This window comes from Scyliorhinus canicula, chromosome 15, assembly GCF_902713615.1.
Source record: "Scyliorhinus canicula chromosome 15, sScyCan1.1, whole genome shotgun sequence".
NCBI lineage: Eukaryota > Metazoa > Chordata > Chondrichthyes > Carcharhiniformes > Scyliorhinidae > Scyliorhinus > Scyliorhinus canicula.
The window spans coordinates 9,590,221-9,609,125 of NC_052160.1; the positions used below are offsets into that span (position 1 = coordinate 9,590,221).

General features: G+C 49.6%; 1 protein-coding gene across 4 annotated transcripts in view; it reads left to right on the top strand.

The window, feature by feature from the left end:
• The first annotated feature begins 2,984 nt into the window (after nt 1–2,984).
• Nucleotides 2,985–18,905, top strand: part of smim22 (small integral membrane protein 22) — a 31,090-nt gene continuing 15,169 nt past the window's right edge. For 2 of the 4 annotated variants that reach the window (XM_038820772.1, XM_038820771.1), the window contains exon 1: nt 15,813–16,020. The gene's annotated coding sequence lies outside the window, so the exon portion shown is untranslated. Of the gene's footprint in view, nt 3,099–15,812; nt 16,021–18,905 lie in introns of those variants that run through there. The other 2 variants (XM_038820774.1, XM_038820773.1) reach the window with 2 other exon arrangements.

Here is an 18,905-nt window from a genome sequence, read left to right on the forward strand (position 1 = left end):
TTGTATCAAATTATTTCACACTGATTCTCCACTGATAATTTTGTGCAATTTATATCATAGACTTGCAAATTAGTGGTATCTGTATTCGAATATTAGCATGTTAAGGAATAAATGTCTCCTATTCCGAGATTAAATGCCATAGCAGTCCTCTGATCATCCAGGCTTCACTCTTACTACATCCCACGTAAATATTTCATTAAATATCACCAAAGAACCTATAAAAAACGTAGTTGCACCTGTTCTAGAGCTGTTCACTGACCTGAGTAGGTAAAAGAACTATTCTAGATGCACAAAAAGCTGAAGAAAAGATGAGTTATGACTTGAGGAAACGCAGGAACGAACAGCCACGTCTGCTTGTTGCTTTTGATGGTTGCACCACGTACATCATGCGCATGCGTGTGGGGGGATGGGGAGAAGCACCATTTTCTCTAGACAGAAAGGGCACATCATGTTAAAGGAATAAAGGGCTAACAACTGCCTCTGCAGTGTGGTGAGCCTCCAAAAATTGATTTATCACCGCTGAAATTTTAAAATTACTATCTTTTTTCCTTCTCTGGGGCAGCACGGTGGCCTAGTGGTTAGCACAACCGCCTCACGGAACTGAGGTCCCAGGTTCGATCCCGGCTCTGGGTCAATGTCCGTGTGGAGTTTGCACATTCGCCCCGTGTCTGCGTTGGTTTCGCCCTCACAACCCACAAAATGTGCAGAGTAGGTGGATTGGCCACGCTAAATTGCCCCTTAATTGAAAAAAATAATTGGGTAATCTAAATTTAAAACAAAAAAAAAAAAATTATTTCCTTCTCTGATTGGATGCCCCCATCCAATGGATGCCCGGGGCCAATGCACCGTCGCCCCCCCCCCCCCCCCCCCCCCCCCCCCCCCCCCCCCCCCCTGCACGCCACTGTGCAGGGGACAATGGTATCACAGATAAAAAGGGAAAAGGATATTTAAGGTGAGATGTTGGGTTTGATTTGGTGTTGGCTGTGTGGGGAAGACCTCTAAAGGGAAACGGCTCCCCAGCTGGGAGAGGGTGCAGTTTGAATCTGTCATCCAGACAAGCCAGATAAATCTTGGGCTGCAGAACGCAGTCGTCTTTCTGAAGGTTTCTCGCATCTCCAGAGCAGAGGGGAAGAGAGTTTGAGAGGCTCAATTGAGGTTCAATTCCGGCCTTGGGTCACTGTCTGTGCGGAGTCTGCACGTTCTCCCCGTGTCTGCGTGGGTTTCCTCCGGGTGCCCCGGTTTCCTCCCACAGTCCAAAGATGTGCAGTCACCCGAGGTCGGAATCGAACCCGGGACCCTGGCGCTGTGAGGCAGCAGTGCTAACCATCGTGCCGTGCATGAGACAGGCTTTACACATTCCTAAATGACAGATAGCAAGGAACAGAGGGCGAGCGTATACTGGGTCTTGAAAGTCCAGAAATGTTTCCATGCCCTGTGAATGTGGGTGGTTCACGTCCTCGTCTCACACTCTTCGAACTGTAGTCCGTGAAGAATGAAGTTCAATAATCTGACTTAAATTCAGGGTAAAATGAAGAGAGTCATGTGGCCTGTTCTGAAATCTGCCTGGCAACAGACTGGGTGATGTGGCTGTTGAGGATTAAACAGATTATTTTGTTGGAAAGAACGCGTAGTGTTCCCGCTTGAAGACAGTGGCTCAAGCATCTGGGTTGACAGAGGTTTGACTGCTAGTCTCCAAAATCCTAAGAAGGTGTTGGGAATGTCAGGTTGTAAACACTTATGCTTTAAACCAAGGTTTTTCCAACTCAGGGTCAGGACCCACGGGTGAGTCGCGGGCTGGTGTCGGGAGGGTCTTGACCGATTGGTCGCGGAGTGTCCAGTTGCCGCGAGCGGCTTTTAAATATAAACCATGGAGCCTTCCTGCCACAAGCGGCAGCAGAGGAACTCGTACACTGACGTCACGCACCCTCTACAACCATGGTTTGGTTGCAACATAAAGGAGGAGCGATTCCTCCATTTTGCAGCTGTCAGCAAGCAAGTAACAGGACTGTGTGAAGAACTGAAGATGGATCATTTTGTAATAAAGGAAGAGAGGGCCGCAGACACAAACAGGCCAGGATTTCACAACTATATCTTTTGGAGAGAGCTTCTCAGGAGAGTCCACAGCAGGACAAAGCAGTGCTGGTGTGAGCTGTATCCAGAGCTCCAGGGCCTCTCGTGAACACCCAACAAAGAAAAAACAGAAATCGGAAACAAAACAGAACAAAAATAATTTCTTGAGGTGTGTCATTGTTAGTTTTGCCAATGAAATCGCAGCCGGCGGCGGGGCGGAGAATCCACTTTCACGCCATAATCGAGCCCAGCGCCGGTCCGGCCATTCTCCGGGCCCCGAAATTGGCGTGACCGCGGAGTACGCCGCGCCACCGGGGGGCCATTGCCAGAGGCCCACCCAGCGATCCTCCGCTACCGACCAGCCGAGTTCCTGACAGCGTGGAACTAGCCACCTATTGCCGATCGGGATGGTGGCGTGGCGGCTGCGGACTCAGTCCACAACACCCCGGTCGGGGGAGGGCGAATCGGAGACCCCCGGGGAGGGGGGGGGTATAGGCAGTCAGTGATGAAATGTGCAGGGTCTGATCGGGCGCGTGGCCGATCGGGGACTTTATTTCTTTTGCCTAACTCCGCGGTCTGAGTCCGCCATGGAGCACGGCGTAGCAGCTGGAGGTCACCGCCTTGCGCATGCGCGGCCTCTGACCCGGAAGTGCAGGGGCCCGTATCAGCAGCAAACACTGTGAGATACATTCTGCTAGCTCCCTGCAGGGCTGTGAATTTGTTTAACTTTTTTCAAGGAATTTATGGAGTAATTCTCCACTGTTTTTATGCCGGTGCGGGGACATCATATCATTTTGGGAGAATCCAGCCCTATGTGTGTTATATTCAGGGAAGTGCTGGCAAATGAAAGTTTAAAACCTTCAAAACTTCAAAAACGTTTGAAGACTACTCATGGCGAGTCTTGATTTTTTTTCAGACTATGCAGCTAAACTTACATCGTCAGCTGCAGTCCTTCGCAGAAATGTAACATTGAATGACAAAGCGAGCGAGATCGTGAGGACCAAGCAGGCTTACCTGTCGCATTCAAGGTAAGAAATAATGGTGGGTCACGAAGGTCGGCTGGCGTGGGTCACAAAGGTCGGCTGGCGTGGGTCACAAAGGTTGGCCGGCGTGGGTCACAAAGGTCGGCCGGCGTGGGTCACAAAGGTTGACCAGCGTGGGTCACAAAGGTTGACCGGCGTGGGTCACGAAGGTCGGCCGGCGTGGGTCACAAAGGTCGGCCGGCGTGGGTCACGAAGGTCGGCCGGCGTGGGTCACGAAGGTCGGCCGGCGTGGGTCACGAAGGTTGGCCGGCGTGGGTCACGAAGGTCGGCCGGCGTGGGTCACGAAGGTTGGCCAGCGTGGGTCACGAAGGTTGGCCGGCGTGGGTCACGAAGGTTGGCCAGCGTGGGTCACGGAGGTTGGCCGGCGTGGGTCACAAAGGTTGGCCAGCGTGGGTCACGGAGGTTGGCCAGCTGACAAAAGTGGGTCCCGGGAAAAAGAGTTAAAAAAACACTGCTTTAAACTGCCCATTTAAAGGGGGCTTGGATTGTTTTACCAGGAAGAAGGTGCAAACTCTTTACCGCAGTCTGACTGTGCATAATGGATCGACTGTGAGTCTCCAAAGTCCCAGAAAAATGTGGAGAATGTCGGCTGGGAAGCAGGTATGCTTTGAACTTTCCATTTATTTCCAACATAAAAGAGAGTTGGGAATAGTTAAGGATAGCTAATCAGCTTTTCTCCCTCAATACGGGGCCCATGTGATTCATGTTGTCATAGAAAAGGACTTTGAGAGAAGAATGGCTTTTAAGAAATAAAAACAGAAAATGCTGGATAAACACAGCAGGCCTGGAAGCATCTGTGGGGAGAAAGCGTTAACATTCGGAGTCCAAATAACCTTTCTAAGAAGGTTTGCAACAAGTTCTCACACAGCAGATGACTATGTAAAGTTAAAGCGCATGGGATTGCGGAGAGTCTTGAGATGGATAGAAAGCTGGTTGGCAGACAGGAAGCAGAAAATTTTAATAAATGGGTCTTTTTCCAATTGGTAAGGCAGTGACTAGTGGGGTACCACATGGATCTGTGTTAGGACCCCACATGTTCACATTATATATTAATGATTTGGAAAGAGAACGAAATGTATCAAGAAGGAATTAGATATAGCTCTTGGTGCTAAAGGGATCAAGGGATATGGAGGAAGGAGGAAACAGGGTGTTGAACTTGATGATCAGCCATGATCATAATGAATGGCTCGAAGGGCCGAATGGCCTCCTCCTGCTTTCATTTTGTATGTTTCTATGTATGGCTTGGATTGAAAAGACCAAATGTGTGAGGATTTTAAAGGAGGCTGGATGATTCGCCGAGCTTGAGCTCGAGGGAGAATCACCGAGGAATCCCTCAGCATAAAGACAGATCGGGGGTTACAATCGACTGGGCTTGGAAAGGATAAGAATGGAAGCCAACTTTCAGGGGCGAAGAATTGCTTCAGACTAATTCAGGGACAAATGAATTTCTCCCTGAGGGGACAGTATAATGGGGAAGTGGGATTTTTGGTTGTGATGGAATTAAAAGGGGAAAGTTGCGCAAAACGTGAAATCTTGTACCACCCTTTCAGCTATTAAATGGAAGTTTTTATTTATTTTATTTACGGTTACTGGTCTCTATTGGGAAATCGTAACAAGATTTTGAGGCAGATCAATACTGACACCTGCTGGACACAGGCAACAGGTGCAAGCTGATAACTGTTAAATTGAACCTAAAACAAGGTGAAGTGCATTAATGACACATTTCTTCCGCCCAAGACCCTGTATCATCATCGGACCCCAGACACTGGTGAGTGTGGCGAGGGTGGCTTGGGGAGGGTGGTGGCTGGGGTGGTCAGGGGGCATGGGGTTCTGCAGCAAGGGGGGAGGTTCCCCTTTTCCGATGCCAAGGTCACTGGTCAGTCACTGAGTGGCCGCAATTCAATGGGGGAAAAAGAGAGGTGCTTTTGGCCGCGTTTAGCGGGCTGTTTCTCGGAGAGGCTGCGATCTTCCAACCCCCCCCCTCCCCAACCCCACCCCCGCAAAGCGAACCCACCGCGGCCTCCGAACCACCCTCACCTGCCCTTCACCCAACCTACATCTTCCGGGGTCCTCGAGCAACCCCCCCCCCCCCCCCCCCCGCTCACCCCACCACTTAAGGGCAAGGCACCCCAGCCCAACCCTGGCATGGGCAACCTGCCACCAGGGCACCTTGGCACTGCCAGCCTGGCACCCTGGCAGTGGTACCCGGCGATGAGGTGGGAATGTGATGGGATCGCCACCCGCCTGTGCAATTAAATACCCCCCACCCCAAACTGGCCACAGAAGGAGGACGTTGAATTCCTCCCGATAGGAAACATTTCCACACACAAAGTATGGTCAGAGTTTGGAGCGCTCGACCTCAAACAGCAACTGATGCTAAATCATTTCAAATCTGAGATTTATCAATTCTTGTTGTTGAATGATTTTGGGGAAAGGCGGTTTTATTGAGTTAGATCAGCCGTGCGCTCACTGAACAGCAGAACAGGTTTGAGGAACCAAATGCCTCCTCCTGTACCGAGGTCATGGCGTCGTTTACAGAGCAGAATGAGACCATTCTGCCCATCGAGTCCATGCTGGCATTCCGTAGAGAAATCCAGTCATTCCCACTCCCCCGCTGTACTCCTGCCAGCCCATTCCCTTCGTGCCCATCCAATTCCCTTCAAAATCGTTCATCGTCTCCCCTTCCACCATTACCAGAGCACTGAGTTCGACACCCCTCAGCGACCCCACCGGACCCCTGACTTCACCCAACTTATGTTTTCTTGTGTCCTCGAGCCGTGCCCCCCCCCCCCCCCCCCCCCCGTCACTCCGCTTCTTCAGGGCGAGTCACCCCGGGCCTGACCTCTGGCATGGGCAACCTGGGTACCTTGGCACTGTCAGATTGGCATCCTGTACTGCCAGCCAGGCGCTCTGGTGGTGCTGCACTGTGGAAAAAAGTTCTTCCTCATGTTCACCCCCCCCCCCCCCCACCCCCGCTTGCCCAAATCCTTAAATCTGTCCCCTCGTCCTTGTTTCCACCAGATAATGGGGAACGGTATTTTTGTCCACCTTACCTAAACCTGGAACAATCCCGTATCCCACCTCCCCTCAGTCTCCACCATCACCTTGTGTCTAAACGCCCTCACCTCTGGAACCATTCTGGTAGGACTCCCTCTACACCTCCACAAGGACACTCACATCCTTCCTAACATGAGGTGACTGTTGTGTTATGTTATTGCCAGTAACATAAGCTGCCACTTGATGTAGGCTTTGCTGAAAGATGCTCCAGACTCGGAGATAAGTTTAACGTATTTATTGAATGATTAACAATGCTCCTAAATGAGTTCGACACTCTGCTAATCTGCCTCTCTAGTAACTCAGTCTATTCCACTGACTATAATGTTTGCTCTCGACCACGTGCTAGGGTGTGATGTTGCTGTTCATCAACCCTGCCCTGCTCTCTAGGTTTCTGCCGGTGGAAAAGGCAGAGCCTGTGTGCCTTGTCCTCTTTATATGGGTCATGTAGTGCCCCCTTGTGGTAATGCCACCTCTGGGTGTCCTGATTATCCATTGGTTGTGTCCTGTTCTAATGACCCATTGGTTGCATGTCTGTGTCATGACATCTCTGGTGCTCCCTCTAGTGGTTACTTAGTAGTAGTGTATTTCCATTAACCCCTTGTATATTCAGTGATGCAGATCACCACAGCAACCAGAACTGGGGACAAACACTAACCAGAGTTTTAGGAAGATTCAGCATAACCTCCTCCCTTTTGTAAAGAGATTTTTCCAGAAATCGGCAAAGGCTGGTGCGGGAGTTTAATTTGGTGTTGAGCCCACCAACAGTAATTTGGGTTTTTCCTGCCGTACTTAGTGCCAAAGGTTTTCAGCCGTGGGTTCCATGCCATATTGCTGGCGGGGAGGCCTCTGATTCATCCACACTGCCATCAGCACAGCGCTGCGATCATCGGGGCGCCACACTTAAACGCTGCCCCAACGCACACCAGTCACACCTCGTGGGCTGCCGAGAAATCCCCCACCAGGTTTGCGGACCACTCCCTGGAGAGGCTGGTGAATGCAGTAGAAGCCCGGCGTGATGTCCTCTACCCGCAAGAACCAGCCATCAAGGACATGATGCCACCTTGGGAGGCAGTGGCAGAGCTGGTCAGTGCCATTGCCCTGTGGATCCCTCCAGCGTAGGGAGTGAATGAGTGATCTCCTCCATTCTGCCAGGGAAAGTCACTCTTCTCATCACTCTCAACTCACACTCACTAACCCAGGGACCTCACTCACTGCCAGCTCAAGGGACACCACCTCTCGCCCTCCCACACACACATCTTCATATCGCCTGTGGGCCATATCCTTATCACCTCGCACGTCCCACTCACTATCACATATGCCAGGCATCCGTACCATCTGCCCTGGCACACACCCTGCTGAAACTCGCTCCATCTGCCTTCAAGCAAGAGAGGCAGGCTCACGAGAGGGGGCGATCTCAGACAGGGTGGAGGGATGGCGGAGATGAAGGTTCTCATGGATTTGGAGCCAGCCAGCTGACTGGGGAGTACATCGACTGCTCCCGTACCGATGGTGAGGTCGGCAGCGATAAATCAAGTGAGGATCTAGCACTGCATCTTCCATCAGACAACAACACTGAGTCATGTCTCCTGTTTCTCAGGCTCTGCCCGGCACTAACGACCTCTCCTTCTGTCGCAGGCACGTCAAGGAAACAATCCAGCGACAGCACCAACCAGGTCCTCAATACCAGCTACAACCAGCAGCACAGAGGCGGGAAACATGGACCGCGGTATCAAAAACCATCGCTACGCTCATCCATACCCTTCAGCTGTGCAGAGATACATCACCTCGGTGGGATCGAGTTCCAGAGCAGCCTGGGGGGGGGGGGTCACAATCTGGTGAGCACACATCACACGATCTGAGTCACAGTCGGCAGGGGCAGGTACCTTCCAGGGTGATAGTATTTCTGGAGGCCAGGAATCCGCTGAGTCCCAGTCAGATGATGAGCCTCTGGACTCAGTCAGGCCTCAAGTTGTTGGAGGTACAAAGGCAGGCTCAGGAAAATCAGGAAGGGATGCCAGGTAAACTCCTTGGACTGAAAGGCTGCGTTACAGAACATGTACTCCATGATGGTGGGCATGCACTCCATGATAAAGGACATGCATTCCATGATGAAGGACATTGAATCATAGAAGCATAGAATCTACAGTGCAGAAGGAGACCATTCGGCCCATCGAGTCTGCACAGGCCCTTGGAAAGAGCACCCTATTTAAGCCCACACCTCCATCCTATCCCCGTACCCCCACCTAACCTTTTTGGACACACTCAGGGCAATTTATTATGGCCAATTCACCTAACCTGCACATCTTTGGACTGTGGGAGGAAACTGGAGCACCCGGAGGAAACCCACGCAGACATTAGGAGAAATTGCAGATTCCGCAGTGGGGAATCAAATCTGGGACCCTGGAGCTGTGAAGCAACAGTGCTAACCACTGTGGCACCATGCCACCCCAAAGGACATGCATTGCAAGATGCAAGACATGCATTCCGTGATGAAGGACATACACTCCATGATGATGGACATGCACTCCATAATGGACATGCATTCCATGATGAAGGACATGCATTCCATGATGAAGGACATACACTCCATGATGAAGGACATGCACTCCATGATCAAGGACATGCACTCCATGATGAAGGACATACACTCCATGATGAAGGACATACACTCCATGATCAGAGACATGCACTCCATGGTGAAGGACATGCATTTCATAATGAAGGACATGCATTCCATGATCAAGGACACGCACTCCATGATGAAGGACATGCATTCCATGATGAAGGACATGCATTCCATGATGAAGGACATGCACTCCATGATCAAGGACATGCACTCCATGATCAAGGACATGCACTCCATGATCTAGGACATGCACTCCATAATGAAGGACATGCACTCCATAATGAAGGACATGCACTCCATGATGAAGGACATACACTCCATGATGAAGGACATACACTCCATGATCAAGGACATGCACTCCATGATGATGGACATGCATTCCATGATCAAGGACATGCATTCCATGATCAAGGACATGCCCTCCATGATGAAGGACATGCATTGCAAGATGCAAGACATGCATTCCGTGATGAAGGACATACACTCCATGATGATGGACATGCACTCCATAATGGACATGCACTCCATGATGAAGGACATGCATTCCATGATGAAGGACATACACTCCATGATGAAGGACATGCACTCCATGATCAAGGACATGCACTCCATGATGAAGGACATACACTCCATGATGAAGGACATACACTCCATGATCAGAGACATGCACTCCATGGTGAAGGACATGCATTTCATAATGAAGGACATGCATTCCATGATCAAGGACACGCACTCCATGATGAAGGACATGCATTCCATGATGAAGGACATGCATTCCATGATGAAGGACATGCACTCCATGATCAAGGACATGCACTCCATGATCAAGGACATGCACTCCATGATCTAGGACATGCACTCCATAATGAAGGACATGCACTCCATAATGAAGGACATGCACTCCATGATGAAGGACATACACTCCATGATGAAGGACATACACTCCATGATCAAGGACATGCACTCCATGATGATGGACATGCATTCCATGATCAAGGACATGCATTCCATGATCAAGGACATGCCCTCCATGATGAAGGACATGCACTCCATGATGAAGGACAAGCACTCCATGATGAAGGACATACATGCCATGATGAAGGACATACACTCCATGATGAAGGACATACACTCCATGATGAAGGACAAGCACTCCATGATGAAGGACATACACTCCATGATGAAGGACATACACTCCATGATGAAGGACATACACTCCATGATCAAGGACATGCACTCCATGATGAAGGACATGCACTCCATGATGAAGGACATGCACTCCATGATCAAGGACATGCACTCCATGATCAAGGACATACACTCCATGATGAAGGACATACACTCCATGATGAAGGACATGCATTTCATGATGAAGGACATGCATTTCATGATGAAGGACATGCACTCCATGATGAAGGACATGCACTCCATGATGAAGGACATGCACTCCATGATGAAGGCCATACATTCCATGATGAAGGACATACACTCCATGATGAAGGACATGCACTCCATGATGAAGGACATGCACTCCATGATGAAGGACATGCACTCCATGATGAAGGACATGCACTCCATGATGATGGACATGCACTCCATGATGATGGACATGCACTCCATGATGAAGGACATACACTCCATGATGAAGGACATGCACTCCATGATGAAGGACATACACTCCATGATGATGGACATGCACTCCATGATGATGGACATGCACTCCATGATGAAGGACATGCACTCCATGATCAAGGACATGCACTCCATGATCAAGGACATGCACTCCATGATCAAGGACATGCACTCCATGATGATGGACATGCACTCCATGATGATGGACATGCACTCCATGATGATGGACATGTACTCCATGATGATGGACATGCACTCCATGATGATGGACATGCACTCCATGATCAAGGACATGCATTCCATGATGATGAACATGCATTCCATGATGAAGGACCCGGCAGACTGAGCCAGTATTGAGCAGCACAGAGCCCTCCTTTGAGCCCTCCTCAGAAGTGTTGCTAGCCATGCTTTTTGAAGCCAGTTATGATTCACACCGTTCTGACATCATGTTGCCGTGGATTTTCTGAGGGGGTTGCCAGGAAGGGGGTTGGTGCAGCCAGATCATGAGGTGCTTGGCCTCATTAACGTCCTAGTGAAACCCAACACAAACTGGAGGAACATTACAGCCCTTAGCACTTAACATTGAGTTCAACAACATCAGACTGTGAAGTCTCTCCTCTCCCTTCAACCCATTTTTATTTCTACCAATTTATTTTCATTCCTCCCATCAATCTGTTTTTCCCCTCACCATTGACTCCCTTCCTCCCACCCCACTTGGGCCATCTGTTCCCTGTTCCAAGTTGCCGCTTGACTCACTGCTCATCTTTCTTCTGCCATTGACACATTCTAATCTCTTTATGTGCCACTATCAGCTCCCGTCTTAGCCTTAATCACCCCCATTTACATTCTTTATGTCTTTCTGTCCACAACATCTTTGTCTATCGCTGCCTATCACTGGGCCACATGTCCAGCCCCACTGCTCCCCCCCCCCCTCCCCCCCCCCACTACAGTATAAATCTGATCCTATATCTAGCTCTCTCCACCTTTGACGAAGAACCAACCTGGGGCAGCACGGTAGCATGGTGGTTAGCATAAATGCTTCACAGCTCCAGGGTCCCAGGTTCGGTTCCCGGCTGGGTCACTGTCTGTGCGGAGTCTGCACGTCCTCCCCGTGTGTGCGTGGGTTTCCTCCAGGTGCTCCGGTTTCCTCCGACAGACCAAAGATGTGCGGGTTAGGTGGATTGGCCGTGATAAATTGCCCGTAGTGTCCTAAAAAGTAAGGTTAAGGGGGGGGTTGTTGGGTTACGGGTATAGGGTGGATACGTGGGTTTGAGTAGGGTGATCATTGCTCGGCACAACATCGAGGGCCGAAGGGCCTGTTCTGTGCTGTACTGTTCTATGTTCTATGTTCAGACTCGAAACACTAGCTCTGTTCTCTTTCCACAGACCTGCTGTGATTGTCCAGTAGTTTCTGTTTTGTGTTTCAGATTCAAGCATCCACAGTAATTTGCTTTTATTTGATATGCTTCGTTCTTTTGTCTTTTTAATGATTTAAAAATTCTTTATGTCTTTCTGTCCACAACATCTTTGTCTATCGCTGCCTATCACTGAGCCACATGTCCAGCCCCACTGCTCCACCCCCCCCCCCCCCCCCCCCCCCCACTACAGGGGGCTTTATTCGTTGAGTCCCTCCACAACAGGGCACTTTGATTTGGGTTAGTTTGTGTTGATGATGGGGGAATCCTGTCGATCCTTAAGGGTGAAGAGAAAAAGCTTAAAGACTTCATATTCTCTGAAAGCAATTGCCTCTGCTTTGGAATCAGGTCAAACCAGTTTCTGCTTTAACCCGCCCCATTGCGCTCATACCTCTGTGACTATCAGCCAAATAGCTGAAGACCAATGTGTAAATGGTTAACAACCTTTTGGGTTAGTGCAGGTCAGGTCGGCAGGCTGTACGTTTGTTTTCCAAGAGGATTTAGAAGTAAGTGGCAGGGAGTAGCTGTGACAACCTCGTGGGGACACATGATTCCTTGGTTGCCACGTCAACTCCCTGTTGTGGTGTGCGGTGCATAACAAGGCCCCACCTTGCTGGAGTCGAGTGGAACACGTAAACAGGAGAAGACCAAAGAAAAGCAGCAGCGAGGAAAATAACGTAACTGTTATATCCACGACGATTGCATCCATAAACATCCTCCAGAATGGCATTTTAAATAACCACGTTGAGCGAGCATTTGGCAATGATTAATTCAACAATGGACGGTGGAGTTCCTTCTTTATTCTTCCATAATGTTCACTCCACTCCGCTATAAATCTCTCTTTGCTCACATCACCCCCCTCCCCCCCCCCCCCCCCCCCCCCCCCCCCCATCAACAGCTGATGTGGTTAACTCTGTCCCTGACGTCATTGCCTCCTTTGCCTGCCTGGGGAGTTGGGCAAGAGATGCTGTCTAGGTAACCCATCTCAATTCATGGAAGATTGCCATTTGTGCCCAGGGTGGTGGAGGGGTGGTAAAACCCCAAGCTCCAGCCAGCATGCTTCATAGAATCATAGACTTTACAGTGCAGAAGGAGGCCATTCAGCTCATCGACTCTGCACCGGCCCTCCATGATGAAGGACATACACTTCATGATCGAGCACCCTACCCAGCCCTCCCCGTATCCCAGTAACCCCACCCAACCTTTTGTTTGGACACTAAGGGTAATTTATCATGGCCAAACCACCTAACCTGCACATCTTTGGACTCTGGGAGGAAACCGGAGCACCCGGAGGAAACCCACGCACACAGGGGGAGGACGTGCAGACTCCACACAGACAGTGACCCAAGCCAGGAACCGAACCTGGGATATCGGAGCAGAATTAGGCCAAATGATCGAGTCTGCTCCGCCATTCGATCATGGCTGATCTTATTCTGGCCTTAACTCCACCGTCCTGCCCGTTCTCCATAACCCTTCAACCCATTACCAATTAAAAACCTGTCGAACTCCTCCTTAAATTTACTCACTGCCCCAGCATCCACCGCACTCTGGGGTAGCGAATTCCACAGGTTCACAACCCTTTGGGAGAAGTAGTTTCTCCTCAACTCCGTTTTAAATTTGCTACCTCTAATCCGGAGACTATGATCTCTTGTTTTAGAATGCCCTACAATAGGAAGCATCTGCTCCACGTCTACTTTATCCACACCTTTTATCATCTTGTTTACCTCAATTTGATCTCCATTCATTCTTCCAAACTCCAGAGAGTATAGCTCTAAACTGTTCAATCTCTCCTCCTACGACAAACCCTTCATCTCTGGAATCAACCTAGTGAACCTCCTCTGACCTGCCTCTAATGCCACTACATCTTTCCTCAAATAAGGAACCAAAACTGTGCACAATACTCCAGGTGCGGTCTTACCAATGCCTTGTACAGTCGCCACAACACTTCCCTACCTTTATATTCTATTCCTACAGCTATAAATACCAACATTCCATTCACTTTCTGTATTATCTGCTGTACCTTCATGCTCGTTTTCTGTGACTCATGCACCAGGACACCCAGATCCCTCTGCAACGGAGCACCCTCCCCATTTAGATAATCTGTTGCCTTCCCATTTTTCGGGCCAAAATGCACGACCTCACACTTATCCACTTAAAACTGCATCTGCCACATTTTGGCCCAGTCTCCTAACCTATCTCTGTCAACTTGCAAGGTTCCTATTTCCTCATTGCAACTTACTGTCCCACATATTTTTGTGTTGTCTGCAAAGTTGACTATAGAACCTTCTATCTCTGCATCCAAGTCATTTATATAGATTGTAAATCGCTGGGGTCCAAGGACCCCCCTGTGGCACCCCCCCTAGTTACATCTTGCCATCCAAAAGAAGACCCATTAATCCCGACTCTGTGTCATCCGTCTTCAGATCTTGAGCTGAGGGTTGAAATGTCAGTTGACGCATGCCCGCCACTTCTGGGCATTCTGATGAAAGGTACCCATCTTTAAGATGACTCCATTTGCAATCGTGACCATGTGAAAATGGTGCAACCCCATCTCAGCACAGAACACACAATCCTTTAGCAGATTCTGTTTCCTCTTTATTCTTTCATGGGATATGGATGTCCTGGGTAAGGCCATCCCTAATCGTCCTTGAACTGAGTGGCTTGCGAGGCCATTTCAGAGGGCAGCTAAGAGTCAACCACATTGCTGTGGGTCTGGAGTCACATGTAGGCCAGACCAGGGTGAGGACGGCAGATTTTATTCCCTGAAGAATATTGGTGAACAAGATGGGGTTTCACATCGGATAAACTGGGTGCGGGAACGAACACGGGTCCTCGGTACCGTGAAGCAGCAGTCCTAATGGCCATCGTGCCGTTCTATTATCTAAAAGTCACATGTTCCATCCTTATTTTCAAACATTCATGAAAAATTCCTCCATCCACATTTATAATGGAAGGTTCCTATGTAAACCTGTCACACTGTAATTACAGCCTCTCGTGGGTGGTGGCGCTACAGTGAGTTTTTCTTTTATGATATGTAGAAGTTAGTCAACTTCAAAGATGGAAGTGTCGGACGGAATCCTCTGGTCGTTGCCGTTGAATTTTCCCGCCGGCAGCGGACACCCGCCAGCGGGGTTCCGGGCGGTGAGGCGTGGTTACAAGGAGAAATCCCATTGACAAGCGGTGGGAGGTTAGAATCTGACCGCCAGCAAACGGCGTGCGTGTCGGAGAAACACGCGGCTGGCAGACTGGAGAATCCCCCCCCCCCCCGTCTCACAAAGCCTGCCTAGTCCATAAAACACATACTCGCAGCACGGTAGCACAGTGGTTAGCACTGCGGCTTCACAGCGCCAGGGTCCCGGGTTCGATACCCGGCTTGGGTCAATGTCTGTGCCGGGTCTGCACGTTCTCCCTGTGTCTGCGTGGGTTTCCTCCGGTTTCCTCCCACAAGTCCCGAAAAACGAGCTGTTAGGTGAATTGGACATTCTGAATTCTCCCTCTCAGTCTACCCGAACAGGCGCCGGAATGTGGCGACTAGGGGCTTTTCACAGTAACTTCATTGCAGTGATAATGTAAGCCTACTTGTGGCAATAAAGATTATTATTATACGACACAGATACACGTCACAACAGCTCGATGTTCAACGAGTTATTCCGAACATACCGCACTCCTGGACAACATAAAGGGTGAAAAGCTTCCCTGAGACAGTCATTTTTTAATTCCGAACTTCCTGTGCTGAGCAAAAGACGGTAGAACAAAAGGAGAAATTAAAAGAGAGATTCACAAAATCAGGAAAGTTAACCTCACGTCAAAATACAAAGATGGGCCACGAAGTTACTTTTTGACACGGTATCTCCCTCATATTAATCAGAAGCAAGTTTTGACTTGGAAGCCTGACGCAGCAGTATATTATTGCAGGAGTTAATGTGTGGGTAACAAAGCATTCAGGCTCCTCCCATTCTCCCACTGTAGTTAATGCGGTGAGCAAGCAGCGAGAAGCAGGATGTGTGTGATTTGATTAAGGTGCACTGCCCACAGAAGGGCAGGGCAGGAACAAAGTGCAAACAGCCAACGCAAAGTGCCGCACAAACCTCACGGAACCGGCAAGGGAACGGCCGAAGGGGAACACAGGGAGAGAAGTTTGATTGTTTCAACCAAAGGTCAGTGAGGAATGTGCAAGGTAAGACATCGTGGGGTGTTTTGTTTTGGTTTTGGGAGTCGCGCTTGACGCAATTTGAACCGTCTGCTTTAGGCTTTAGCAGTTTCCAACAGGTGTAAGAGCGAGATCAGGAAACAAGAGGAAAATCTTTCTGAAATTTTATTTTCTTAATGCCGTTTGGTACTCACTTTAATACTTACTTCTTTACATTTGTGTTGCCCAGAAGAAAAATACTTAGAGGAAATGAAATGATCCCAATAATGTTCAAGGAGTAAATAATTTTTTTAATCTTTCCTTTTGCGGTAACATAATTCGAATGCAGACGCTCAAATTACCTCAGGCTTAGCTTTACGTACAAGGCCTATATTTTTAGGTAAACCACTTCCTCTTGGATTTTCCCCATACCTATTCCAACATCGCAATGATTTATTGACAACAAAGGTTACATTTGAATGACAAAGCAGACTGGCTAGTCAGCAGGTCAATCTCCAAATCAACACCGACGGAGCACCTCAGCTCCAGGAATTAAAGATTGATTTCCTGAAAACTGCTTTCCCGGAGAAAAGGCATGGAGACATGAAATTAACTGGGAGTTTCCGTGACGTTTTCTTTGAACGTGCACACCTCTCAGCCCTGGAAATCTTAGCACAGTGGGCTGAATCGCTGGCTTTGAAAGCAGACCAAGGCAGGCCAGCAGCACGGTTCAATTCCCGTACCAGCCTCCCCGAACAGGCGCCAGAATGTGGCGACTAGGGACTTTTCACAGTCACTTAATTTGAAGCCTACTTGTGACAATAAGTGATTTTCATTTCATTTTCATGCTGCCTTCCTATATCAATTGGAAATCAAAAGGGCTCAGGACGGGATTCTCCGCTTCCCGAGCCGGGTTTCCTGTGTTGCGCCCCCTCACAGGCAGTGGGATTCTTCACTCCCGCCACCTGCCAGTGGGATTTCCCATTGTGGCCACCCCAGGCCGCCGGGAAACCCGGGAACGTGTGTCTGCTGCCGGCACAGCGGAGAATCCCGCTGGTGGAGAATCCAGCCCTCGCTATCCAATTGGATGATGCTTGTCTGTCTTTCCCCTTTTCCAATATTTTTGTATCTGGTAAAGGGAAATGTTCAATGAAAATTTAAATTTTTTAAGGCCCGATGATTTTTCTCCAAGATTGCACGCAACAGTGCCCTGGAGATAGATCTTCAGTTCCTGGAGTCTCCAGGCCAATCCTGGAGGGTTTGCAACTGGGATCCTCTTTATCAGCTGGACAGGGGACCCTGTTTAACATCCCCCGCAAAGGACAGTTTGAGCAACAATGCAGCACTGCCTCAATACCGCACTGGCATCTCGGTATAGATTATTTGTTTGAAGTCTAGAGAAGGTTTTGAATCCACCTCCAGTAGACAGATAGGGCAAGCGACAAAGCCAGGCATTTACACTGGGGTATCGACAATGCTCAACCTTTTCAAAGAACAATTATGGAGTTGCTTAGCAATTGCCGAGTCAAGGCCACAACACAGAGGTTAGAGTTTGGACGTTTTAACGAGACGTTTGCCGTGACTGTTTTGTAGCCAGACACCCCATTGAAATCTGTAGAAGTCCAAATAGCGAGAGCTGTAAAACTCAGGCTGATTGGCTATCACCCACCTTCCACACTCACCCAAACCGGAGTCGCCAACCCTCCAGGATTGGCCTGGAGTCTCCCGGTATTAAAGATCAATCTCCAGGACACCGCTGTGAGCGACCACGGAGAAATAACTTATGTACATTTTTTAAAAAGATAGTTTTTTTTTGTAGTTACCTTTGAACATGTTTCTTTTATAAATATAAAAATATTGAAAAAGGGTGGGGGGGGGGGAAGGCTTTTCAGCTGATAGTTAAGCATCATCCATTTGGGTAATGAGCCTTTGTGCTTTCCAATTGGTGGGAGAAGGCCGTGGGCTGGATTCTCCAGAAATGGGGCTGTCACCCTCACCGGCGTAAAAACGCTGGCGTTTCACTCCAGACCTTCCTGAACAAACTATCGAGCAATTCACTTACCTACAGGGGGCTGGGACCCCGGAGTGATTCACACAGCTTTAGCTGTGGGATACGGGCCCCCGCACTTCTGGTTCTGAGTCTGCGCATGCGTGCGGTGGGCTGCCTCCAGCGGACGCACCGAACGCAATGGCGGACTCGGACCGCGGAGCAAGACCAAGAAACAAGGTCCCACCGATCTGCCCCGCGCCGTTCCATCTGACCTGCCCGATCGCCGCTTTGGCCGCCCACAAAGCCCCCCCCCCCGGTACTTGATTCCCCCGCCCCCCACCAGGGCGGCCGCAGACTGAGTCCGCAGCCGCCGCGCGAGACCCCCGACCGGCCAGACGTGGCTAGAACCACGCCGTCGGGAACTTGGCCGGTCGGGACCGAAGTATCGCTGGGAGGGCCGCCATGCGTACGTTGTGATTCGCGGACGAGCGATTCTCCGGGGACCAGGGAATCGCGGGGAGCGGCTCCGGGTCCGATTTGGGCGTAAAAATCGATTCTCCATCCGCGTGCCAAACGAGATTTCCCAGCCCGTGTGTCCCAAGGGTGGGTGTGTTGGTGACTAATGGCTGGAGGGTGGGGGGGGGGGGGGGGGGGGGGGGGGTGCAAATCATGTAAAACCTCCAGGAATAGATTTTAATCCCAGCTGGAAAACTCAAAGTCAAAACAGTTCCCTTTAATTGCGTGGAGAGGAATTTCCTGGGATTGACGGTTGATTAAAATGATATTCCACTGTAGTAATACAATCCTTAGCCAATTTTACCTGGTGTAATTGAAAACGCCATGTTAATATGCCATTTCAGCAAAGTTGCAGCAAACATTCTGGCTGAAGATCTAAAGGGGAAATTTATACAAACACAGAAACATAGAGAAACAGAAGCAGGAG